Raw genomic sequence first — 24,052 nt, forward strand, 5'->3', positions numbered from 1 at the left:
CGATGCATTCATGAGGATGAGAGCTACGTGGATAGCACATTTATAGATGTGGTCACCCCACAGCTTAAGAGTATGCAGAGAGAGAGGGGATGGGTGACCAGCAGACAGTCAAAAAGAATCAGGCAGGTAGTGTAGGAGACCCCTGAGTGCATCTCACTCTCCAACAGGTATTCAGTTCTGAATACGGAAGAAAGTGATGCTTCACCTGGGGAGTGCAGCCAGAGCCAAGTCCATGGCACCATGGGTGGCTTAGCTGCACAGTGGGGTACAGGGAAGACTGGAAGAGCCATAGTGATAGGTGATTCAATAGTCAGGGGAACAGACAGATGTTTCTATGGCTGCAGATGTGAATCCAGGATGGTATGTTGCCTTCCTGGTGCCAGGACCAAGGATGTCACTGAGCGGCTGCAAAGCATCCTGAAGGGGGAGGGTGAACAGCCAGCAGTTGTGGTCCACATTGGAACCACCGACATAGGTAGAAAGAGGGAGCTAGGGAAGAAATTAGCAAGCAGGACCTCAAAAGTAGCAATCTCTGGATTACTCCCAGTGCCACACGCAAATGAGTATAGAAATAGAAGGATAAGACAGATGAATGTGTGGCTGGAAAGATGGTGCAGGAGGGAGGGTTTCAGATTCCTGGGACATTGGGACCAGCTCTGGGGGAGATGGGACCTGTACAGGTCAGATGGGTTGCACCTGAACAGAGCCAGGGCTGAGTTTATTGTTGGACGTTTTGCTAGTGCTGTTGGGGGGCGTTTAGACTAGTTTGGCATGGTGATGGAGACCTGAGGGTAGTCTAAATTGGGACAAAATCTGAAATGAAAATGGAAAGCAGAAAATTAATGGTTGAGTCTGTAAGACTGAGGAAACAAGGGTTAAAAAATAACAGAAAGCTTTTGGCAGTGCTCAATGGTATATATTTCAATACAAGGAGTATAGCAAATAAAGCAGATGAGCTGAGGGCACAGATAGACACGTGGCAGTATGATGTCATAGCTATCACAGAAACGTGGCTTAAGGAGGAACAGGAATGGCAGCTCAACGTTCCCGGTTACAGGGCTTTCAGACACAATAGGGAGGGGGATAAGAAAGGAGGGGGAGTGGCAATTTTGGTCAAGGAAACTATCACAGATGTGAGGAGGGATGATATTTTGGAAGGTTCATCAAATGAGGGCATATGGAGCGTACTATAGACCCCCAAACAGTCAGAGGGAGATGGAAGAGCAGATATGTAGGCAAATCTCTGAGAAGTGCAAGAACAATAGGGCAGAAATAGGAGGGGATTTTAGCTACCCCAATATTAACTGGGATAGTATTAGTGTGAGAGGAATTGAGGGAGCAGAATTCTTGAGGTGCATTCAGGAGAACTGTTTTGCCAGTATGTAGCAAGTCCGACAAGAGAGGGCACAGTTTTAGTCTTAGTTTTAGGAAATGAAGATGGGCAGGTGGAAGGGGTGGCAGTGGGTGAGCATTTTGGTGGTAGTGATCATAATTCATAGTTTTAACATAATTATGGAAAAGGACAGAGATAAAACAGGAGTTAGAGTTCGCAATTGGGGCAAGGGCAATTACACTAAACTGAGAAGTGATTTAGCGAAAGTGGACTGGAAACAGCTACTTGAAGGTAAATCAGTGTCAGAGCAATGGGAGGCATTCAAAGGGGAGAGTCAAGGGGTTCAGAGTAAACATGTTCCCACGAAGAAAAAGGGTGAGATGGCCAAATCTAGAGCCCCATGGATGTCAAGGAGCTTACAGAGTAAGATGACACAGAAAAGGAAAGCTTATGTCCGACACCGAGAACTCAATATTACAGAAAGCCGAGAGGAGTGTAGAAAATGGAGGGGTGAAATCAAAAAGGAAATTAGGAAATCAAAGAGAGGGCATGAAAGAATATTGGCAAGCAAAATCAAGGTGAACCCAAAGATGTTTGTACATTTAGAGTAGAGGATAACTAAGGAGAGAGTAGGGCCCATAAAAGACCAAAAAGGTAACCCATGTGTAGGGGCGGAAGATATTAGTATGGTTCCTAATGAATACTTTGCATCTGCCTTCACAAAGAGGGGGACAATGCAGACATTGTAGTTAAGGAGGAAGAGTGTGAAGTACTGGATGTGATAAACATAGGGAGAGAGGAAGTATTAATGGGATTAAAATCCTTGAAAGTCCGATAAATCATCAGAGCCAGATGAAATGTATCCTAGGCTGTTAAAAGAAGCAAAAGAGGAAATAGCAGAAGGTCTGTCAATCATTTTCCAGTCTTCACTGGATACAGGTGTGGTGCTGGAGGATTGGAGAATTGCTAACGTTGTACCTCTGTTTAAAAAGGGAGCAAAGGATAAACTGAATAATTCCAGGCCAGTCAGTCTAACCTCAGTAGTGGGCAAATTATTGGAATCTATTCTGAGAGAAAGGATAAACTGTCACTTAGAAAGGCACAGGTTAATCAATGATAGCATGGATTTGTTAAGGGAAGATCTTGTTTGACCAACTTGATCAAATTTTTTGAAGAACCAACAAGGAAGATAGATGAGGGTGGTGCAGTTGATGTGGTCTACATGGATTTTAGCAAAGCTTTTGACAAGGTCCCACATGGCAGACTGGTTAAAAAAATAAAATCCCACGGGATCCAGGGAAATGCAGCAAGGTGGATACAAAATGGGCTCAGTGGCAAGAAACAAAAGGTAATCGTTGATAGCCGTTTTAGCGACTGGAGGGTTGTTTCCAGTGGTGTTCCACAGGGCTCAGTACCGGGTCCCCTGCTTTTTGTGGTATATATTAAAAATTTGGATGTAAATGTGGGGAGCATGATCAAGAAGTTTGCAGACGACACAAAGATTGGCTGTGTGGTAGAGGATATCTGTAGGCTGCAGGAAGATATTGATGGTCTGGTCAGATGGGCGGAAAAGTGGCAAATGGAATTCAACTTGGACAAGTGTGAGGTGATGTATTTAGGGTGGTCAAACAGGTCAAAGGAAGATACGATTAATGGGAAAATACTGAGAAGTTTAGAGGAAGTGAGGGACCTTGGTGTGAATGTTCAAAGATCCCTGAAGGTAGCAGGACAGGTCGATAAGGTGGTTAAGAAGGCATATGGAATCCTTTCATTTATTAGCCGAGGTATAGAATACAAGAGCAGGGAGGTTATGCTGGAACTGTATAAATCATTGGTTAGGCCACAACTTGAGTATTGTGTGCAGTTCTGGTCACCTCATTACAGAAAGGATCTAATTGACCAGAGAGGGTACAGAGGAGATTTACGAGGATGTTGCCAGGAATGGAAAAATGCAGCTATGAGGAAAGATTGGATAGGCTGGGGTTGTTCTCCTTGGAACAGAGAAGGTTGAGGGGAGACCTGATTGAAATGTACAGAATTTTGAGGGGCCTGGATAGAATGGAGGTGGAGGGTCTATTTACCTTAGCAGAGAGGTCAGTGACAAGGGGGCAGAGATTTAAAGTGATTGGTAGAAGAATTAGAGGGGAGATGAGGAAAACCTTTTTCACCCAGAGGGTGGTGGGGGTCTGGAACTCACTGCCTGGAAGGGTAGTTGAGGCAGAGACTCTCAACTCATTTAAAAGAAGTCTGGATATGCACCTCAAGTACCGTAATTTGCAGGGCTATGGACTAAATGCTGGAAGGTGGGATTAGAATAGGTGGATCATTTTTCAGCTGGCACAGACACGATGGGCCAAATAGCCTCTTCCTGTGCCTTAAACTTTCTATGATTCTATGATTCACTCCATTGTATCAACTGCTCAAAGATGGGATAGATTTGGAGTGGGCTGTGGAGTGTCAGAAAGCAGCTGAAGAAGTGAAGAAAGTACTGACTAGTGTTGCTGTTTTGACCCACATTGATCCCAAGAAACAATTGGTTTTAGTGTGCGGTGCCTCACCACAAGGGTTAGGTGTGGTGTTATCTCATATCATGGAGGAAGATGTGGAGAAGCATGGTGCATATGCTTCATGCACTTCAACGAAGTCAGAGCAAAATTACTCATGTTGAGAAAGAGGCATTCGCGATCATTTATGGTGTTACAAAATTCCATAAATACCCATAGGGTAAGAAGTTCACATTGTTAACTGACTGCCAAGCCCTTACAATTATATTTGATTCAAAGAAGGGAGTACCATCTCTAGTGGCAGCACAGCTTCAGAGATGAGCGTTGATTCTGATGGCCCATCGGTATGATATTAAATACTGTATGGCAGCAGATCATGCAAATATGGATTTTTTTTGAGATTTCCTGTGACAACTGATTCATTTTTAGTCAATTGAATTACCTGTGAACTACTTTACATACACAAATGGCATACTAGTGTCTACCAGAGAAATTAGTGAAGAAACTTGCAAGAATGTAGTGCTCAGTAATGTGCTCAATTATATCATGAATGGCAGAACTAAAGAGTGTGATGATGAGAAATTGCAGGAGTATTTCACACATGGAAATGAACTGAGCGTAAATCAAGGCTGTCTTGTATGGGGTTTAAGAGTCATTATTCCACCAAGGTTTATTGTTAGAGGAACTTCATCAAGAGCACCCAGCGATAGTCCTTATGAAAGCAGTAGCAAGAAGCTATTTTTGTTATCCAAAGGTAGATAGAGATATTGCAGAGTTGGTGAAAAGTTGTGAAGTGTGTCTCAGAATGAGAAATGATCCAACCAAGGTTCCTTTCATTCCATAGTCAAACACAAGAAAACCATGAGAACAAGTACACGTCGATTTCTTTGAAGTGGAAGGAAAAGAGTACTTTGTATTGGTTGATAGCTATAGCAAGTAGATAAAGGTTGAGTCTAGGCCTGATACCACAAGTGCCAAAACTATTGAGCATTTGAGAAGTTGGTTTGGAATTTATGTGTTGCCAGAGGTGTTGGTGTCAGTTCATGGTCCACAGTTTATGTCAGAAGAGTTTGAAATATTTCTAAGTAAGAATGGAGTCAAACATACTCTAATATCACCATATCACCTAACATCAAATGGTGCTTCAGAAAGAAGTGTACAAATTGTGAAGAGGTCTTTTCAGATGCATTGCTGGGTGACAAGCGAGGCAGTAATTTCCATGTTTCTTTTCAACACAGGCTAGACAATTTTCTGCTTTCTTACAGAATAACCCCACAGTCTACAACAGTTGCTCACCTTATGAATTAGTGTTTAAACACACTCCTAGGACAAGGTTAAGCTTGATGTCAATTGCAAAGTAAGAGACAAGCAAGTCAGATGGAAGATGAGTCTTTATACATGAGGCATGAAATTTAGGAAGCTCGGTGCTGGTCAGAAGGTCATGATGAAAAACCACTGAGGTGATAAGGAGAAGTTTGTGTTTGAAGTTTTTGTAAAAAGACTAGGTACATTCACATATCTATTGAAGATAGAAGAGAGACTCCGTCAGTGTCATGTAGATCATTTGCTTGAAAGAGGAATTCTGACAAAGGGAGAGCATGAGAAACCTCCTATAGTTCAAATTCCTACAGTTCCAAGTGAAAGTCAGAAAGAAAGTGCAAATCACAAAGAAACTGAAAGTTTGCAGGTATCACAGAATCCACTGGTAGAGCAAAGTGAGTCAGGGTCTTTGATTGAGACTAATCAATCAATTTCACAGTCCCTACCATTAACTGGAGTTGGTAGTAAAAATCAAAGTTCAGGGATGACATAGACAGAGGTATTGAGAGACCAGAGTCAAGCTAATGGAAATGCAAGAAGGTACCCAGATAGAAAGATAAAGAAGCCAGATAGGTTAATTGAAAGTGTGTAGGAAGGAAGGAACAAATTGTTCTTTACATTACTTATTGTCAAATGATGATATTTGTGTTAAAGACATCCTGGTGTTAAGGAAAATATTTTTTTCTTTACATGTAAATTATTCTGGTAATATTGGTCATATATGTTTTAGTTGTGATTACAGTAACAACAAGCATGCAACCCAACCTATTAAATGTTAGGTTTTGTTACATGTATCATTTTACAATTTAATGTATAAGTTGTCTTTTTAAGTGGGGAGGGAGTGTAGTATATTGTAACAGCTGAGCATTTTGTTAAACTACCCTCTCTGCTGCCCTCTCTGTTGGGGAGGTTTAAATAAAATTTGTTCAATAGTGGCTGCTTGTGTGAGTCCACGTTAGTCTATACAGTGCAATACACAACATCATCCTCGGGAGGGGGACGCCACCTGCCTCCTGTCCCCAGAAAGGCCTACCCACCAGAGAGGGTCTACCACACCAGGCTCAATTACCTGCAGATATCTGAGCAGCAGTGCCGCTGAAGATGCCGCCTCTCCAGGGAGACTTTCACAGAGCTGTGTGCCATTATGGAGGATGAGCTCAGGCCTATGGGAAGTGGTGGGCACCCTACGCCAGAGGTGCTGAAGGTCACCATGCTGTTGCATTTCTATGCCAAAGGATCATTCCAGGGATCCTCCGGAGATATGCATGGTGGTTCCTCGTCACCAGTGCAGTGTTCAGGAGGGCCAGCCAGTTCATCTTCTTCGACAATGATCCGGACAGTCAGGCTGAGAGGGCTGTAGGATTCTGGGCCATTGCCGGATTCTTCCAGGTCCAGTGTGTCATCGACTGCACAAATGTTGCCATCAAGGCTCCCACAGAACAGCCATGTGGACAGGAAGGGCTTCCATTCCATCAATGTTCAACTGGGTCTGTGACCATTGCAGGAGGATCCTTTAAGTGTGAGCTCAGTTCCTGGGAAGCAGCCACAACATCTTCATTCTTCGCCAGTCCCAGGTGCCGGACCACTTCAAACCTCCTGCAACCCTTCAAAGTTGGTTACTAGGTGACAAGTGCTACCAATGAAGACGTGGCTAATGAAACCTGTGAGGAGGCCAAGCACTGAAGTAAAGGAGAAGTACAACGCATCCTACGGGTGAACAAGGGTGATCATTGAGCAGGCCATAGGGTTTATGAAGATGCAATTCAGGTGTCTGGATAGATCTGGTGGTGTCCTTCAGTATGTCCCTGATTGGGTCTCCTGTATCGTCATGGTGTGCTGTGCTCTACACAACCAGGCACTTCAGAGGCAGAGGTTTTGGCCAGTGAGGAGGACCATGAATACTTTGCCTTCTCTGACAAAGAGAAGCTGGAGGAAGATGATGAGCAGGAGCCAGATGAAGAGGCACCTCAACAACCACTACCAAACAGAGAGATAAAACGTGCAAGGGAGGCTAGAGAGGCACTTATACAGAGACATTTCAGTTGAAACTGCTTGTATGATGTGAGCAATCCAATAAATTGCCAGGTTTCTGCAGCCCTGATGCCTACTGCTTCATAGAACTCAAAGTGTTCCTGCACACAGCAAGACATGACACAGCAGCATGGGGATGGCATCAACCTCATGTGCTGTAGCCCCATTCAGCATTCCCTCTGAGGGAACCAGGTGCTCTTGAAGGCCAGAGAGGTCACAATATGTAGAGGCCTAATACTTGCCTTGCCACATTCCAATTTTATTTGGGGCTGTTCCAAACTTAATGTCCCCTTTACAATATGAAATAATCACCCATGAACCTTGAGTGCAGCTAGGTGCTCTGCTTAAATTATTTACAAGTGCTCCTACAAGGTTCTCCCCCTGTGCTGTCAGCTGAGGTGGAGGCAGGTTGCTAATCCTGCTGCCCCTTTGTCTTCAATGACCTTGGTGGCTGACCTCTGGATACTTGAGTCCTGGAGGGCGTCCTGCATTGCAGAAAGGGTTGCCTCCATCATCGATGCCACTTAAGGCTCAGGTGTCACTGGCAGGGGCGGAGGAGACAGTGGCCACTCCTGGAGCACCCTGAGAGGAGCCCCCCCGATGCATCAGCCTGCTGCTTCTTTTCCCTTTGATTGCACTTGGCCCTTCCTGCTCACCTGAGGGGCTCAAGGACCTGGCAGCGAATCCTGGCGCCTCTCCACACTCTTGCCCATCCATTGCTCCAGGGAGCGAATGGAGGTGGTGATGACATGCAGGTCCGAGCATCCTCCTGCATCCACTGAGTGACCTGCTGCATTTGGTTCTCCCTCAGAGTCACCAAGCTCTGAATAGACGAAGCCAAGTTTGTGCACACCAGAGTCAAGGCTTCATTCATTGCTTGGATGGACTCCTCCTCTGTCCGTGCCAGGGTGCACATAGCCTCTGGCATCTCAACCAGATGTTCTCTGACCTCACACTGCAGATCTAGCAGCTGGCACATTGTGGATGACTCATCAACCTGAGGCTCAGCATCTCCCTGGCCTCCCACAGTTCTCCAAGTGTCAGTGTCCTGAGCTGTCATCGCCTCCATCAGCTACTCTGGTGCGAGTGTGCTGTGTTCACCTCTAAATGCGCATACTCACCAAGGTAAAAGTATGTGCACTGGTGAAGGGTGCGGGGAAAATGGTGTGACAGTGCACCCTCTGAGGTCCCCTCCTCATTGCCAGAGGTGGACAGCTGTCCCCTGGTCACGGCTGCAGGTGGCTGCATGAGAAAGAAGAGTAATTACTGGGTTACAGGAATGCCAACACACCCTTCAGACTGCCCCTGTTGTGATGCTCGGTGTCACCAGTGATGGACAGAGGAGCACCATTCCTCCCCTAATTCAGATATGATCTCCTGCCAGCCCTTGGGCCATTCACTCTTCTGACTTCCCATTGGCAAGGGAACAGCCCCCCTGTCACACTCCAATCTCCCGGGCCTCTTTGAAGTGATTTATGACTTTAACCCCTTATAGGGACTAAACCAAGTCAGGAGTACATCCCTATGACTCTCCTTTAATTAAGTTCAAACCAGACAAATCCTTATAGACACTTATTTGGGTCGAAAGAATTGAACTAGCTCTCCCTCAAAGAAAGAAAACTAACAGTGAATGTTATCATCTTTTGGATAGCCTAGATATGTTCCATTGCCACCACAGAATCAACATTCAGAGTGTTATCCATATCCACACATGTCGTGATTAAACATGTCCTCATCTGATCCACATACATGATTAAACTTGTCCTAGTCTGGCCCACAGACATGATTAAACATATCCTAGCCTGTCCTACATAAATGGTTAAACATGTCCTAGTCTGACCCACATACACGATTAGACATGTCCTAGTCTGACCCACATACATAATTAAACATGTATGACTCTGACACATATACAAGTCAAATATCTACTAGTCTGACCCACAAAAGTGATTAAACATGTCCTAGCCTATCCCACATATATGAATAAACATGTCCTAGTCTGACCCACATACACGAATAAACAAGGCAGCAGCTCACCATCACCTTCTCAAGGCCAATTAGGGATGAGCAAAAAATGCTGACCTGCCAACAATGACTACATCCCATTAAATGAATAAAGAAGAAATATGTCCTAGTCTGACCCACATACATAATTAAACATGTATGGATCTGACACATATACAAGTCAAATATCTACTAGTCTGACCCACAAAAGTGATTAAACATGTCCAAGTCTGACCCACATACAGATTAAACATGCCCAAGTTTTATTGCTGTTTAAATTTCTTGTTTCTGATTTCATAGTTGCAACTAACACAAATAAAGGAAGTGATCTAATGCCCCCTATTGTCGAGGTCTTTTATTACAATCAACAACTTTCAGTTTTTACTATCCTTCCTTTTTCCTTTTTGGCCTCCTTGTCTCGAGAGACAATGGGTAAGCGCCTGGAGGTGGTCAGTGGTTTGTGGAGCAGCGCCTGGAGTGGCTATAAAGACCAATTCTAGAGTGACAGACTCTTCCACAGGCGCTGCAGTAAAGTAGGTTGTCGGGGCTGTTATTCAGTTGGCTCTGTCCTTACACTGCTGTTTCTTTTCCTGCCAACTGCTAAATCTCTTTGACTCGCCTCTCTTTAGCCTCGCCTTTATAGCTGTCCACCAACTCTGGCGATCACTGGCAACTGACTCCCACAACTTGTGATCAATGTCACAGGACTTCATGTCTCATTTGCAAACGTCTTTAAAGCAGAGACATGGACAGCTGGTGGGTCTGATACCAGTGACGAGCTCACTGTACAATACGTCCTTGGGGATTCTGCCATCTTCCATGCGGCTCACATGGCCAAGCCATCTCCAGCGCCGTTGGCTCAGTAGGGCATACATGCTGGGGATGTTGGCTGTCTCGAGGACTTCTGCGTTGGAGATACGGTCCTGCCACCTGATGCCAAGGATTCTTTGGAGACAGCGAAGATGGAATGCGTTGAGACGTTGCTCTTGGCTGACATGCATTGTCCTGGCCTAACTGCCGTAGAGCAAGGTATTGAGGACACAAGCTTGAAACACTCGGACTTTTGTGTTCCATGTCAGTGCGCCATTTTCCCACACCCTCTTGGCCAGTCTGGACATAGCAGCGGACGCCTTTCCCATGTACTTTTTGATTTCTGCATCGAGAGACAGGTTGCTGGTGATAGTTGAGCCTAGGTAGGTGAACTCTTGAACCACTTCCAGAGCGTGGTTGCCGATATTGATGGAGGGAGCATTTCTGACATCCTGTCCCATGATGTTCATTTTCTTGAAACTGATGGTTAGGCCAAATTCGTTGCAGGCAGCTGCAATCCTGTCGATGAGTCTCTGCAGACACTCTTCCGTGTGGGATGTTAATGCAGTATCGTCAGCAAAGAGGAGTTCCCTGATGAGGACTTTCCGTACTTTGTTCTTCGCTCTAAGATGGGCAAGGTTGAACAACCTGCCATCTGATCTTGTGTGGAGGAAAATTCCTTCTTCTGAAGACTTAAGCACATGAGAGAGCAGCAGGGAGAAGATCCCAAACAGTGTAGGTGCGAGAACACAGCCCTGTTTTACACCACTCAGGGTGGGAAAGGAGTCTCGTGAGGCACCGTTATGTTGAATTGTGCTTTTCATATTATCATGTTTCATATTTCATATTATTATAGCATCTTAAAAAAAGCAAAAGTTTGCAAAGTTTTTCACAATGGTTGGAGAATGGATACTGAGCAGGAATTAAGAGAACATTTCTGGAAGGTGACCAAAGCCATGGTTGGAGGAAGATTTTGAGGAGGTGGGGAGAAAGATGGAGAGGAAGAGAATTCCAGAATCCAGGTACGTAATGGTAGAAGGCTATATATGATAAAGCAGAAGAGGTAATGTCAGAAAAACAAGGTTATAAGTTGGAACACAGAGGCAGAGGAGGTTGCAGAAGTAATAAGAGGAATTTATAAATCAGACAAGAATTTTTAAACTCAATGCCGGAAGATCATAGGGTACTAGTGGCAGTTGTGAAGGATAGTGATGAGAGATGAGGAAGATTTAGAGATATGATCCTGACAGTAGAGTTTTGGACAAGTTGGGTTTTGTATAGGATGAAATACAGAAGGCTGGTGGGAAGAGCATTTGGAGGAATTGAACCTGGAGGTGAAAAAGACAGAGCAGGATTTCGGTAGAGGATGGGATGAGGTAGGAATGAATACAAAGGACAGTTTGGAGATGTAAATAGATTATATTGGTGTGGAATACATTTGAAGCTGAGCTCAGCTCAGGATTGAGAAGCCCACCTGTCTAATTCACCAGAATGCTGACTGTAATTGAAGTATATACATGATTCAGTAGAACAGGAAGAAGTGAGAAAGAAGGCAATATGAAAAAGAAGCTCTTAGAACAAAAAAATTGAAAGGCGGTCAGGAAGCTATAATGCATATAAATGAAAAGTCCTTGGTGGTTATTGAGTCAACTTCGAATTAACGATTGAGGGTTCGTTTTGAAATGTCCTGGTGGAATATTTCATTGTTGAAATCATAGAAGGCATGACCAGGATGATCAATGTCAATGGATTGCCCACACTACCTATCATAGCATTAACCACAGTTGCAGGCCTTAACACACCTATCTGTCAAAGACTGAGAACAACTGCCTCTGCAAACTCTGAGTCAGTACCAAGTCAGTTACAGATCAATGCCATCTACTAGAAGGAAGTTGCAGCCAGATTTTATTTTCGGCTTGGCACTGTCAATAACAATCAAGGTCAGCTACCATCTCTTTCCAGGAATGATACAATGCTATCTTGTAAAGAAGGCACCTGGGCTTTAAAAGAAAATTGTTTTCGGGATGCTGGTAGGGCTTGCATTTATTGTTGTGGTGTTCGCAGGAATTAAGTAAATTTAACTAAGTTTAATAAAAGATATAAGACTGCATGCTGTTGAAACACCATGGATTCTTTATTCTTTTACTTTCACTTTCCAGCCCCTCCGCTGGCATGTGAGTGTGTGTATGGTAGCCCTAAATGGATAAAATGCACAATCCAATTTTTAAAACATTACATCCCTCCCCTTCTTAGTAAATGAGAAACATAGCATGTTTCAATGGTTTGTTTCCAAAAATGTAAACAATAAACTTAAACATAAATAGTTCACTTCACAACATAGTCACTTAAGTATGGTGGATGCTTTCTCTTATGATAGGATATCATCTGACATCAGGTGTAGTCTCATTTGACTCAAGTTTTCTACCTGAGATGTCGATGTCGGAATCGGATTCAATGCTGACTAGTGGTGTTTTCAGTGCTTTGAAGAATAACGTGTTTCATGTGATGATTTGTGAATTGTGTTTAGCAGTGATCATTGATCTTTTTGTTTTGGTCACAACAAATGGTTGGATGTCATAAGGGGTTGATTGTTTTCCAACATGACCATCACGTTTCACCAGTACTTTATCTCCTAACTTTAGCGGTGTAGCTCTAAATTTCATGTTTTGCTCTGCATTTACTTTCATTCGATCCTTCTGTCACGAACATACGATCACACAGATTAGCAGCAGAAGTAGGCCATTCGGCCCCTTGAGCCTGCTCTGCCATTCAATAAGATCATAGCTGATCTGTTTGTGTTTCAAATTCCACACTCCCATCCACCCCCGATAACATTTGATTCCCTTGCCTAACAAGCATCTATATACCTCCGCCTTAAAAATTTTCAATGACCCCGCCTCCACCATTTTCTGAGGCAGAGAGTTCCAAAGTCGCACAACCCTCCGAGAAAAAAAAATTCTCTTCATCTCTATTATAAAAGGGCGACCCGTAATTTTAAAACAGTATCACCCCACCGCCCCCTCCCTGGTTCCGGACTCACCCACAAGAGGAAACATCCTCTCCACGTGCACCTTGTCAAGACCATTCAGGATCTTTTATACTTCAATCAAGTCTCCCCTCACTCTTCTAAACTCCAGTGAAAACAAGCCCAGTCTGTCCAACCTTTCCTCGTAAGGCAACCTGCTCATTCCTAGTATCAATCTAGTAAACCTCCTCTGAACCACCTCTAATACAGAGTGTGTGAGAGAGAGAGAGAGACCAGCAGGGAGCATATTAGTTCAAATTAGGACAACTTAACACTGAAGCTGTATTAAGTATTATTAGGGTTTATCAATATTCGTAAGGTTTACTAATATTCATAAGGTTTATTAGTATTGGTAAAGTCCATTAGGCTCACGGTGTGCAGATTGCAAGCTGAGTGTGGAGATTCGAGTTTGGTGAGTGGCGAGTTCGGTGACGGGGGAGGAGGTGCTGAATTTTTCTACTTTTTTTCCTACTTTTCTACTGCTTTGGTGCAGTGGAAGGAGCTGTTTGGTGAGTACCTGGTAAGCTATTTTACTTATAATAGTCTGTAACGTTAAGGTATGGCAGGGCAGCTCTGCCGAATGGAATGTACAGCCTGTGGCATGTGGGAAGTCAGGGACGCACCATGTGTCCTAGACAAACACATCTGCAGGAAGTGTCACCGGCTGCAGAAGCTTGAGCTCCGGGTTTCGGGACTCGAGCGGCAGCTGGTGTCACTGTTGTGCATCCGCAAGGCAGAGGACTACGTGGATAGCACGTTTGTGGAGGTAGTCACACCACAGGTTAGGAGCATGCAAGCAGATTGCGAATGGGTGACCACCAGGCAGTCTAAGAGAACCAGGCAGGTAGTGCAGGATTAAGGAGAGCATTGCAGTGCTGGAGAAAAAAGGATGTCCTAGAGGGGTCGAGGATAGAATCAATTTGGCTAGTGCTAAGGAACAAAAAAGGTGCAGTTACATTGCTCGGTGTTGTCTATAAGCCACCAGCTAGTGGGAAGAAAGTGGAGGAACAAATCTGCAAGGAAATTACAGAGAGGTGCAAAAATTATAGGGTAGTTTTAATGGGGGACATTAACTAACCAAACATAGACTGGGATAGTAGTAGTGTAAAGGGCAATGAGGGGCAAGAGTTCCTAGAGTGTGTTCAGGAAAATTTTCTACAACAGTATGTTGCTAGTCCAACGAGAAAGGAGGAACTGCTAGACCTGGTTCTTGGGAATGAGGTGGACCAAGTGGATCAAGTATCAGTAGGAGAGCATTTAGGGGATAGTGATCATTGTATCATAAGGTTTAGGCTGATCTAGGGTAAGACTAATCAACTGGGGGAAGACCAACTTCAATAGGATAAGAATGGAGCTGGGGCGAATAAATTGGAGTCAAAAGATAGGCTGTCTGTACTTAAAGTGGATAAAGCACCAGGGCTGGATGAGATACATCCAAGGATACTGAGGGAAGTGAGGGTGGAAACCACAGAGGCACTGGCCATAATTTTTCAGTCTTCCTTAGACTCGGGGGTGGTGCCAGAGGACTGGAGAATTGCAAACGTTACACCCTTATTCAACAAAGGGTGTAAAGATAAGCCCAGCAGCTACAGGCCAGTCAGTTTAACTTTGGTGGTGGGAAAACTTCTAGAAAAAATAATTCGGCACCAATGTCACATCCCTTTGCACCACTAGCCCTTCAGGAGAGCCAACGTATGCAATAACAGCGTTGCCATGCTACCATTACTCATGAGAGTCTCCACGGACTCAGTGACATGGACATTGGCTCAGTCAGCTGCTGCCTCTAATGGTTTACACAGGGATGCTGCAGATGTAGACTGGTGCACAGCAGGTGAGCAAGGGTGATGTGTGGTTTGCAGAGCTCATGTTGGTTCCTATGGAGCAGAGAGCCTTTGTCTGATAAGCCACTTCCGTACGTCCCTAGCTCACAGCTAGCCCTGCGTGCAGAGCCTGGGTGCCATCTGCCCTCCCATGCTGCTTTCATGTTGTAGGTTTTCAGCGTAGTTGTGCAGAGCAGCAAAGAAAGGAGCTGGTCTTTTCGGCCCGTAGTACGGGGCATCACCCTATCCATACAGGCATTGGAGGCGTTCTTTCAGCATGCTGATCTCCTGCTCAATGGTGGCTAATGTAGCTCAGTGGCTGGCGTTTGATCTCTCCTCTGCAGCCGTGGTGGAGTCTCTCGCTGGTGTCTGCAAAGGACAGCTCTTATCTCCAAGAAGCCACCCCTCCATCTGAGCCAGTTCAGTGAACAGCGATGGCAGCCGGGACTGGTGCAAGACCCAGGTGTCATGGCAGCCACCTGAGAAGCAGTCACACATTCTCTGCAAACATCTGTGGTGATCACATACCAGCTTCACTAGATTGAGAGGACTCCTTTAATGGTGATGTCTGTAGGTGGTAGCCTGGCAGTAGGCCTGATGGCCACATGAGTGCAGTCTATAAACATTACAACCTATGGTTCTGCAGCAATGGTGCCAGAACCAATGGCCCTCTGGGCCTGGCTGTGAGAGTCCGTTCTGAAGCAGACATACTCACTGACCCTCCGGTGCAGGGAATTGGTGACCTCCCTGATGCAGCAGTGTACTGCTGACTGTTTGATCCCAGTAAGGTCTCTTTTGGGCCCCGAAAAGGCTGCAGAGACATCAGGCTTGAGAACCACTGCCACTATGAGGAACAAAGGCATGGGATGTCCACTGGAACCCATGGGCGGCAGGTCATCCTTGAGCAGGGCACAGAGATATGTCACCAACCTCTCTACATGCGCAATTGCCTCTGACACTGGTGCTCTGACATCCGATGGCATGTCATGTGGGACCTGTAGATGCACAGTAACCGTAATGGCGGGCTCCCCTTGGAGGCTGCTGCTCACGACCGGGGGTCTCTACGTGGATTGCACCTGCCTGTTGGTACTGCCTCTGGCGCGTACAGATCCTCACGTGCAGAGGATCACACAATGTAGGATGAGCCAAACCTATTTCCATGTGATTAATAAAGCTGAACCCTGCATGTATTCGAAGGTTCCTAACAGGGCATGGATTGGTGTTGACGGGTACATCAGCTGCTTTCCTGGATCAACTATGTGGCGTGCCATGGAATTGCCCATCTTGGCCAACACTCAGAGTGGCACAGCATGACCACATCAAGATCCTACCAGCTGAATCAATTGCCCCCACCATCCATGTAACCTTAATTCTCCTGATCTTTCTGGCACCCTCCCCACACACAGGGTGCCTACTGTGCCACTGTCCCCCCACAAACACAAAGCGCACACTGTTGACGGAGGGATGGTACACGGTACCTCCCTTCATGCCAGCACAGTTTTCCCTCCAGTAATCCCAGACCCCCTTCCTTTCAGAATGCAAAGTGAGCCCCCTGCATATCCCCCCTCCCTCCTCCCTTTAAGAATGCAGAGCTAGACCCCTGTGTATCCCCCCCTCCTTCCTCCCTTCCGTAATGCAGAGTGAGGGTCAGCCGGCTTTTCAGATCATGAACAGGATGGCACGTGACGGCCACCCGCTCAATGAAAAATCCGACAGTGTCGGTGGAGAGGCGTTGGGTTGCATAATCAGCAAAGGTAAGTAATCATTACCATATGTTGATTGTGGTGCCACCGCATCGAGGACCCGCCGCATTCACTGCTGGTAAGATGCGGCGGGGCCTTCTTGACGTCGCGGGTCGAGGCAGGCCTCTCCCCGCAGCATTTTACTGGCACCGGCACCCGCACCGCGACCCGCTGCGTCAAGGGGCCGGTAAAATTCAGCCCTTTATTTTGAAAGGGTGAAATACATTTCCAATATTTATAGTTTTTATAAAAGCTATAAAATGGTTTATCCCCATTTGTGACCACTTACCTATAAATGGCCCCATTCCATTAATTCTCCTAGTATTTCTCGAAGGACCCAACAGAGGAGATCAGCATGAATAGTCAATTGGAGGAAATTCTAAGAAATCCTGTGAGACAGGCCATTCAGAAAATAAATGAGTATTCTTCCTGTCATTTCATGGCATCACTAGGTCTACACCATCTGAGGAAGACCTACCTCTGGATCAAAACAGGTTCATAAAAAAGAGGCAAAATTTAAAAACAGAACCCAGAACCAGGAAGGTACTCTAAATGTAGAAGATAAAAAAGGCTAACAAGTCTCAGACCCTTTAAGAGATACTACCACTCAAGAAAATTCCATAAGCCAAGTTCAGATGATTGAAGGTGTACCCAGCACAATCCCTTCACAAGGGAATAGAAAATTCTGCTGAAATTCATTTTAAATCATTACCATATTTAAATGAATCTATGGCTCCTTTTTAGTGAGACCACTTTAAGCGATTGAAAAGAAATGCCAGAAAATCCAACCAGAGTTCCCCATCTCCCAGCTACTCTCCTCTACCAGTTTCTTGTCTGATGGGACCATATACTTTGGGATTACTTTACTGTGCTAAATATCTTTCTACAGTGATCAGGCAAAGTAACCCAATTTAAATACTACGCAAAGTCAAAGATCGTTACATCAATATCAGAGTCTGGCTTGGCTTTCAGTCTCTCCAGTGTCTTTTTATTTCATATATGCATGATGCCTATAGATAGGTAAAAACATTTCTTATGTATCTTCAAAATGTGTGTACAGGAGGTTTGCATTAAAAATGATTCAACATTCACCTGATTCTCAGAGTGAGGAGAGAGTGAGGGAGAGAAAATTGATTTTTTTTTACACTTTTCTTACATCAAAACTCTGTGGTGACAAATTATTGGCCCATGAGCAATGCCAATGCCTTACAACATCTGAATAAACTAAATTCCATTTTTAAAAAGAGGATTCTGGGATTTTTAAGCATGTTTTAGGGATTCCATAATTATGTCCATTATTCTGTGAACATTGCATGGTCTTGGACCTCAATTGGATTGGATCTCAGACATTAGAAAAACACTTTTGATTTCTTCCAAGAATCAAACAATTTACAACTGGAGCCCGAACACTATAGTGAGCTTGTATCTGCAAGTTTTGTATAGAATATAACCGTCTTCTTTGATATCAATCAGCAGGCAGTAAACTGTTCAATTGTCGATAAACAAGCAATGGTGATGATTGCTTTGTGGACAAGATTCACAGCAGAGAAACCTATCTCTCAGTAGATGCATTAAATTTTTAAACAGGATGAAGAATCAAAGAAATTAACTTAATAAGAAGAAAAATACGCCCACAGTTAACACTCAAAAAAACCCTCTAGAACCTTGCTCAACATCTCGATAGCCTTGAACAGGTTGGAACTTTTGAAGTACTAAGTTTGTTGTGTGTTCTGACAACTCCTGTTTTCACTAGCTGAAGGTGTTTTTTTATGACTGAAACAACCGCCAGCTACAAAAATAGCTGAATGATTTGAAACATATGGTTCCAGAAACAACAAGCTTAATATCTCAACTCTGATAATATATAGCAGTTACCAAAAGTATGAAGGTTTCAAAAAAACTAGGCTTAATATTTGTATAAGTCCAATAGAGAAAGAGAAGTAAACAAGGGCGATATTTTTTTCCACCATCTTCTCCTGGTACTGCTGCCTTTCCAAGGCTGCTTTCCTTAGCTTCACATCAAATGACACAAAACTTGGAAGTATAATGAAGTATTGGAGGATAGCGATAGACTCCAAGAGGACATAGACAGACTGATGGAGTGAGCGGACACGTGGCAGATGAAATTTAATGCACAAAAGTGTGAAGTGATACATTTTGGTAGGAAGAACGGGGAGAGGCAATATTTGTTTGGGATAGAAATGCTGTACTAATCTGCCTCCTGGGTTGCTGTAGTCATGTGACCTTTACCATGAGACACTCACTGCAGGTATCCATCACAAGCCGAGTTTCATAAAGACACAGTACAGGCAAGACTGTTCTCCTGGGAGCTCATAACAATATCAACTAAAGGGTGGAATTCTAAAGGCAGTGCAGTCTTGGGGGTATATGTGCACAAATCGTTGAAGCTGGTAGGTCAGGTTGAGAAAGTGGTTAACAAGGCACATGGGATCCTGGGCTTTATAAATAGGGGCATAGGGCTGGATTTTCCCAGGCCCATGGAGATGGGGTTGGACATTTCGGGCGAGGGGTGGGGGGGGGGGGGGGGCGGTGTGGAGCAAGGGGCAGGGAAAATAGAGGGGAGCCACATCAGGAAGGCTCCCTGACTCATTCCTGCCTCCAGTGGACTTTCCCGGGGCAGGCTGGGAACCAGTTCGGCTGCCCACTCCACAGTGATGGGCAGCCAAATCATAATTAAGGCCCCACTTAAGGGTCATTTTGCAATGGCAGCGGTATTTTACTGCCAGTAGGGCAGGCCAGGAAATCATTGGAGTTGGAGTTTCCATACTCCAATAACAGAGCTGTGGGGATGAAAGACCCATTCATGAATAGTCCTGTAGAGAAGTTTCCACTCCAATCCAATGTCCCTACTGGCTTCAGGCCTTTTTGTTTCACTAGTTCTATGCAGGCAGCTGAGGGCGCCTCCATATTGAGCCAACCTTGTGTTTGTCTGCCTGGTGGGGCTGCGAGCCTGACATCGCTGTGGGCCCTCTGATTGGGCCTGCAGTCTCAGGAGGCCACCCACCATCCTTAATAGGATGGCAAGTGCGTAGGCGGCCAACTAGGAGGCTGCATCCTGGAAGTTTGCGCTGGTGGGTGTGCTGACAACATGGGCGGGCTGGGGACCCCTATATGGGCCTGACTCTGGTGTCCTGATACCTGCCAGAAAATCCAGGCCTTAGGGAAGAAAAGAAAGCAGGTTATGATGAACCTTTATAAAACACTGGTTCGGCCTTAACTGGAGTACTGTATCCAATTTTGCGCACTGTACTTTAGGAAGGATGTGAAGGCTTTAGAAAGGGTACAGAAAAGATTTACAAGAATGGTCCCCGGGATGAGGGACTTCAGTTACGCGGATAGATTGGAGAAGCTGGGGAAAAGAAATTTGAGAGGAGATTTGATACAGAAGTTCAAAATCATGAGGGGGTTTAGACAGAGTAGATAGGAAGAGGCTGTTCCCATTGACAGAAGAGTGAAGAACCAGAGGACACCAGTATAAGCTGAATGGCAAAAGAATCAATGGCAACATGAGGAAAAATTTCTTTATGCAGCAAGTGGTTAGGATCTGGAATGCACTTCCTGAAAGTGTGATGAAGACTGATTTAATTGTGGCTTTCAAAAGGGAATTGGATATGCATCTGAAGAGAAAAAGATTTGCACGGCTATGGGGAAAGGGCGGGGAGTGAGACTAGCTGAGCTTCTCTTGCAGAGAGCTGGCATGAACATGAATGGCCGAATGGCCTCCTTCTATGATGTAATCCTTCTATGATCCAATGAGAGCAGCGCTGCACCCAGTTCCGTAGCATAGAGGTATGAGGGGAACACAGCTTAACCCAGCACAATGTGAGAAACTTCTGTGTTACAGAGAAAGCCCTGTGCACACAGCCACTAAGCACATGCATAACTACTACACTGCACTGATCTATTTTATTTTCCATTCCAAAGCCCATGAAAAAAGGGGGAAAGGGGAGGATTTAAAAAGCCTGCCAAAAGCTCAGAGATTCGGAGAGAAGCAGCGGGAGAGGAGAGGATTTAAAAAGTGTGCCAAAAGCGCGGAGATTGGGAGAGAAGCAGAGGGAGAGGATTTAAAAAGCATGCCAAAATCTCGAAGATTCGGAGAGAAGCAGTGGGAGAGGAGAAGATTTAGAGTGTGACCTGAACAGAGTACTGAGAGTTCAGGAAAGAAGCTAGCTGTTTGGTGAGTATCTGATAAGTGCTAAGGTCTATTCTATTCCGAAGGTTTCAAATAGTACAGGAACTGGTGGTAAGGTTAATAAAATACACAAAAAAGTAAAATAAATAATTGAATAAAATAATTAAGTAGTGAATTAAAACACATTACAGATGGCAGGACAGGTGATTTGTCACAGCTGCAGTATCTGGGAGCTCCTGGATGCCAGTGTGATCCAGGGCATACATGTCTGCAATAAGTGTTTGCTGCTCGAAGAGCTTCAGCTCAGAGCCATTGAGCTGGAATCCAAGCTGCAGACACTGCGACACATCAGGGAGGGGGAAAAGTTACCTGGACACTTTGTACCTGGAGGCGTCACAGCCCTTAGGATAGGGTCTTCTGATTTTCTCAATGGTCAGGGACAGGAGAGTGTGGCTGCAGCTGAGGCAGATAAGGGGACCCAGAGGGCAGGAGTACAGGAGCCTCAGCCTTTGCAATTGTCCAACAGGTTTGAGGTTCTTTCAGCTTGTGGGATGAGAGTGGGGGCTGCAGGGTGGATGAGCTAACTGACCATGGCGCCATGGTACAAGAAGCCATTCAAGTAGGGGGGGGGGAGCAAAAAGGCATGTAGTGGTAGCAGGGGACAGTATAATGAGGAGGATTGACACTGTTCTCTGCAGCAAAGAGCAAAAGTTCAGAAGGCTGTGTTGCCTGCCCGTTACCGGGGTTCTGGACATCTGCTCAGGGCTGGAGAGGAACTTACAGTGGGAGGGGAAGGATCCAGTCATCATGGTATATGTAGGTACCAATGACATAGGCAGCACAAGGAAGGAGGTTCTGCATAGTCAGTATGAGGAGCCAGGAACCAAATTAAGAAGCAGAACCTCAAAGATAATAATCTCTGGATTATTACCTGAGCAATGTGCAAATTGGGATAGGCAAATAAGATTAGAGAAATGAATACATGGGTCAAAGACCGGTGTGGTAGAAGTGGGTTCAGGTTCGTGGTACACTGGCACCAGTACTGGGGAAAGTGGGGGCTGTACCATTGGGACGGTCTGCACCTGAACCATGCTGGGGCTGGTGTTCGAGCAAGCCGCATAACTAGGGAAGCAGAGACGGGGCAAGGGATCAAATTTGAGAAGATGTGGTAAATCAAAGAGTAGAGACAAGGCAAGAGAGAATGGTATTAATATGGGAAATGATAAACAGACTGTGACAGGAAGAGATAGGGAGTACAAACCTAAATGTAAATCATCAGTCAAGACTAGACATCACAAAAATAATAAAATGACAAAACTAAAGACTCTGTAGCTGAATGCATGTAGTATTCAAAACAAAATGGATGAGCAGATAGCGCAAATAAAAATAAGTAAGTACGATTTGATAGCCATTACAGAGACATGGCTGCAGGATGACATAGATTGGGACCTGAATATTGAAGGTACGTGACATTTAGGAAGGACAGGAAGCTAGGAAAAGGTGGAGGAGTGGCTCTGTTAATTAATGATGGTATTAACACATTAGAGAGGGCTGACCTAAGTTCAGGAAACCAGGATGTAGAAGCAGTTTGGGTAGAAATGAGAAATGATAAAGGCAAGAATCACGTGTGGGTGTGGTGTACATGGCCCCCAGCAGTAACCACATGGTAGGACGGGGTATAAAGGAAGAAATAATGTGAGCTTGTCAGAAAGATATGCCAATAATCATGGGGGATTTTAATCTATTTATCGACTGGAAAAATCAGATGGGCAAAGGTAACCTAGATGAGCCGTTCATAAGAGTGTTTTCGGGATAGCTTCTTAGAACAGCACGTTCTGAGAGCACGCTATACTAGACCTGATATTTTGCAGCGAGATAGGATTAATTGATGACCTCATAATGAAGACGCCCCTAGGCAGCAGTGATCATAATACAATTGAATTTTACATTCAGTTTAAGGGAGAGAAGAATGGGTCCAAAATTAGTATTTTAAACTTAAATAAAGGGCAATTATGAGGGGATGAAAGCAGAGCTAGCTAAAGTGAATGGGAAAATTAGGTTGAGGGATAGGTCAATAGAGATGAAGTGGTAGACATTAAGGGGATATTTCAGAATACACAGAAGAGATACATTTCAATGAGGAAGAAAGACTCTAAGGGGAAGACCCGCTATCGGTGGTTAACTAAAAAAGTTAAAGATAGTGTCAAACTTAAAGAAAAAGCATATAATTGTGCAAAGATGGGTGGCAGGTCAGATGATTGTACAGAATATAAAGGACAGCAGAGAATGACTAAAGGATTGAAAAGGAGGGAAAAATTAGAGTACGAGAAAGCTTGCTAGCAATATAAGAACAGATAGTAAGAGTTTCTACAGATATTTAAAAAAGAAAAGAGTTAACAAAGTGAGTTTTTGTCCTATGGAAAGTGAGTCTGGGGAATTAATAAGGAGATGGCAAATGAATTGAGCAGGTATTTTGCATCGGTCTTCACAATAGAGGATACAAGTAACATCCCAGAAATAGCTGTAAATAAGGAAATGGAAGGGAGGGAGGAACTCAAGAAATTTACAATCACCAAGGAAGTGGTATTGAGTAAATTGTTGGAGCTGCGGGCTGATAAACCCCCAGGTCCTGATGGACTTCATCCTAGGGTCCTAAAAGAAGTGGCTAGTGAGATAGTTGATGCATTTGTTTCAATTTTCCAATATTCCCTAGATTCAGTGAAGGCTCCATTAGATTGGAAAATAGTGAATATAACTCCTTTATTCAAAAAGGGAGGGAGACAGTAAGCAGGAAACTACAGGCCAGTTAGCTTAACATCTGTCATAGGGAAAATGTTAGAAGCTATTATTAAAAACGTTATAGCAGGGTACTTAGAAAAATTCAAGGTAATCAGGCAGAGTCAATACTGTTTTAAGGGAAGAGGTGGCGTACTGGTATTGTCACTGGACTAGTAACCCAGAGACCCAGGTAATGCTCTGGGGACATGGCTTCTAATCCCACCACAGCAGAAGGTGGAATTTGAATCCAATTAATAAATCTGGAATTTAAAAAGCTAGTCTAATAATGGCCATGAAACCATTGTCGATTGTTGTAAAAACCCATCTGGTTCACTAATGTCCTTTAGGGAAGGAAATCTGCTGTCCTTACTTGGTCTGGCCTACATGTGACTCCAGATCCACAGCAATGTGGTTGACTCTTATAGTTCCTTGAAATGGCCTAGCAAGCCACTCAATTCAAGGGCAATTAGGGATGGGGAATAAATGCTGGCCTGGCCTGCGACACCCACATCCCATGAATGAAGAAAAAAAA

Source organism: Heterodontus francisci, chromosome 10 (genome assembly GCF_036365525.1).
Source record: "Heterodontus francisci isolate sHetFra1 chromosome 10, sHetFra1.hap1, whole genome shotgun sequence".
In the NCBI taxonomy this organism is placed as follows: domain Eukaryota; kingdom Metazoa; phylum Chordata; class Chondrichthyes; order Heterodontiformes; family Heterodontidae; genus Heterodontus; species Heterodontus francisci.